This window comes from Calliopsis andreniformis, unplaced genomic scaffold (assembly GCF_051401765.1).
Source record: "Calliopsis andreniformis isolate RMS-2024a unplaced genomic scaffold, iyCalAndr_principal scaffold0111, whole genome shotgun sequence".
NCBI classification, from domain to species: Eukaryota; Metazoa; Arthropoda; class Insecta; order Hymenoptera; family Andrenidae; genus Calliopsis; species Calliopsis andreniformis.
The window spans coordinates 862181-866283 of record NW_027480520.1 but is presented as its reverse complement, the minus strand read 5'-3'; positions in this window follow the sequence as shown (position 1 = coordinate 866283).

The window sequence follows — 4103 nt, the reverse complement described above, 5'->3', positions numbered from 1 at the left end:
CTCAATCCTCAATCCTCAATCCTCAATCCTCAATTCTCTATCCTCAATCCTCAGTCCTTAGTCCTCAAACCTCAATCCTCAACCCTCAACCCTCATCCTCAATCCTCAATCCTCAATCCTCAATCCTCAATCCTCAAACCTCAATACCGGAGCCTCAATCTTCAATCCTCAATCCTCAATCCTCAATTCTCTATCCTCAATGCTCAGTCCTTAGTCCTCAAACATCAATCCTCAACCCTCAACCCTCATCCTCAATCCTCAATCCTCAATCCTCAATCATCAATCCTCAATTTTCAATCCTCAATACTCAATCCTCAATCCTCTATCCTCAATACTCAATCCTCAATCCTCAATCCTCAATCCTCAACCCTCAATCCTCAGTCCTGAAACCTCAATCCCGAATCCTTAATCCTGAATCCGCAAACTTCAGTCCTCAGACCTCAACAATCAATTCTCAATCCTCAATCCTCAATAGAATATCCTCAATTCACAGTTTTGAATACTCAATCCCCATTCTTCAATCTTCAAATCTCAATCCACAAACATCAATTCTCATCACTCAACCCTCAACACTCAGTCCAGGATCTTCAATCCTCAATCCTCAATCCTCAATCTTGAATCCTCAATACTCAATCTTCAATCCTGAATCCTCAATTCTCAATCCTCAACACTCAATCCTCAATCGTCAATCCTCAATACCCAATCCTCAATCTTCAATCCTCTATCCTCAATCCTCAATCCTCAATCCTCAATCTTCAATCATCAATATTCAATCTTCAATCCTCAATCCTCAATCCTCTATCCTCAATCCTCAATCCTGCATGTTCAATCCTCAATACCCAATCCTCAACCTTCAATCCTCAATCCTCAATCCTCAATCTTTTATCCTCAATACTCAATCTTCAATCCTCAATCCTCAATCCTCAATCCTCAATTCTCAATCCTCATTCCTCAATCCTCAGACCTCAAACATCAATACTCAACCCTCAGTCCTCGTCCGCAATCGACAACGCTCAATCCTCAATCCTCAATCTTCAATCATCAATATTCAACCTTCAATCCTCAATACTCAATCCTCTATCCTCAATCCTCAATCCTGAATGTTCAATCCTCAATACCCAATCCTCAATCTTCAATCCTCAATACTCAATCCTCAATCCTCAATCCTCAATCCTCAGTCCTCAAACCTCAATCCTGAATCCTGAATCCTGAATCCTCAATCTTCAGCCCTCAGTCCTCAACAATCAATTGTCAGTCCTCAATCCTCAATAGAATATACCCAATTCGCAGTTTTCAATACTCAACCCCAATATTCAATCCTCAAATCTCAATCCACAAACATCAATTCTCATCACTCAACGCTCAACACTCAGTCCCCAATCCTCAATCTTCAATCCTCAATCCTCAATCCTCAATCCTCAATCCACGATATTCAATCCTCAATCCTCAATCCTCAATCCTCAAACCTCAATCTTCAATCCTCAGTACTCAATCTTCAATCCTCAATCCTCAATCCTCAGTCCTCAATCCTCAAACCTCAATCCTCAATCCTCAATCCTCATTCTTCTATCCTCAATACTAAATCCTCAATCTTCAATCCTCAATCCTCAATCCTCAATTCGCAATCCTCAATCCTCAATCCTCAGACCTCAAGCGTCAATACACAACCCTCTGTCCTCGTCCTCAATCTACAACCCTTAATCCTCAATGCGCAATCTTCAATCATCAATATTCAACATTCAGACCTCAATCCTCAATCCTCAATCCTCAATCCTCCATCCTCAATCCTCAAACCTCAATACCGGAGCCTCAATCTTCAATCGTCAATCCTCAATCCTCAATCCTGAATCCTCAATCATCAATCCTCAGTACTCAATCTTCAATCCTCAATCCTCAATCCTCATTCTTCAATCCTCAACACCCAATCCTCAATCTTCAATCCTCAATCCTCAATCCTCAATTCTCAATCCTCAGTCCTCAATCCTCAGACATCAAGCATCAATACTCAAACCTCAGTCCTCGTCCGCAATCCACAACCCTCAATCCTCAATCATCAATCTTCAATCATCAATATTCAATCTTCAATCCTCAATCCTCAATCCTCAATCCTCAATCCTCAATCCTCAATCCTCAATTCTCTATCCTCAATCATCAGTCCTTAGTCCTCAAACCTCAATCCTCAACCCTCAACCCTCATCCTCAATCCTCAATCCTCAATCCTCAATCCTCAATCCTCAAACCTCAATACCGGAGCCTCAATCTTCAATCCTCAATCCTCAATCCTCAATTCTCAATCCTCAATCCTCAATCCTCAGACCTCAAACATCAATACTTAACCCTCAGTCCTCGTCCGCAATCCACAACACTCAATCCTCAATCCTCAATCCTCAATCTTCAATCATCAATATTCAATCTTCAATCCTAAATCCTCAATCCTCTATCCTCAATCCTCAATCCTGAATGTTCAATACTCAATACCCAATCCTCTATATTCAATCCTCAATCCTCAACCGTCAACCCTCAATTCCCAATCCTCAATCTTCAATCCTCAATCCTCAATCCTGAATCCTCAATCCTCAATACCAAATCCTCAATCTTCAATCCTCAACACTCAATCCTCAATACGCAATCCTCAATCCTCAATCCTCAATCCTCAATCCTCAGTCCTCAGTCCTCAAACCTCAATCCTCAAACCTCAACCTTCATCCTCAATCCTCAATCCTCGATCCTCAATCTTCAATCCTCAATCCTCAATCCTCAATTCCCAATCCTCAATCCTCAATCCTCAGACCTCAAGCATCAATACCCAACCCTCTGTCCTCGTCCTCAATCCTCAATCTTCTATCCTTAATACTCAATCTTCAATCCTCAATCCTCAATTCTCAATCCTCAATACTCAATCCTCAATCGTCAATCCTCAATTCCCAATCCTCAATCTTCAATCCTCAATCCACAATATTCAATCCTCAATCCTCAATCCTCAATCCTCAAACCTCAATCTTCAATCCTCAGTACTCAATCTTCAATCCTCAATCCTCAATCCTCAGTCCTCAATCCTCAAACCTCAATCCTCAATCGTCAATCTCCAATCCTGTATACCCAATCTTCAATCCTTAATCCACAATCCTCAATCCTCAATCCTCGTTCTTCAATCCTCAATACCCAATCCTCAATCTCCAATCCTCAATCCTCAATTCTCAACACTCAATCCTCAATCGTCAGACCTCAAGCATCAATACTCAACCCTCAGTACTCGTCCGCAATCCACAACCCTCAGTCCTCAATCCTCAACCTTCAATCATCAATATTCTATCTTCAATCCCCAATCATCAATCCACAATCGTCAATCCTCAATCCTCAATCCTCAAACCTCAATCCTCAATCCTCAATCCTCATTCTTCAATCCTCAATACTAAATCCTCAATCTTCAACCCTCAATCCTCAATCCTCAATTCGCAATCCTCAATCCTCAATCCTCAGACCTCAAGCGTCAATACACAACCCTCTGTCCTCGTCCTCAATCTACAACCCTTAATCCTCAATGCGCAATCTTCAATCATCAATATTCAACCTTCAGTCCTCAATCCTCAATCCTCAATCCTCAATCCTCAATCCTCAATCATCAAACCTCAATACCGGAGCCTCAATCTTCAATCGTCAATCCTCAATCCTCAATCCTGAATCCTCAATCTTCAATCCTCAGTACTCAATCTTCAATCCTCAATCCTCAATCCTCATTCTTCAATCCTCAACACCCAATCCTCAATCTTCAATCCTCAATCCTCAATCCTCAATTCTCAATCCTCAGTCCTCAATCCTCAGACATCAAGCATCAATACTCAAACCTCAGTCCTCGTCCGCAATCCACAACCCACAATCCTCAATCATCAATCTTCAATCATCAATATTCAATCTTCAATCCTCAATCCTCAATCCTCAATCCTCAATCCTCAATCCTCAATCCTCAATTCTCTATCCTCAATCCTCAGTCCTTAGTCCTCAAACCTCAATCCTCAACCCTCAACCCTCATCCTCAATCCTCAATCCTCAATCCTCAATCCTCAATCCTCAAACCTCAATACCGGAGCCTCAATCTTCAATCC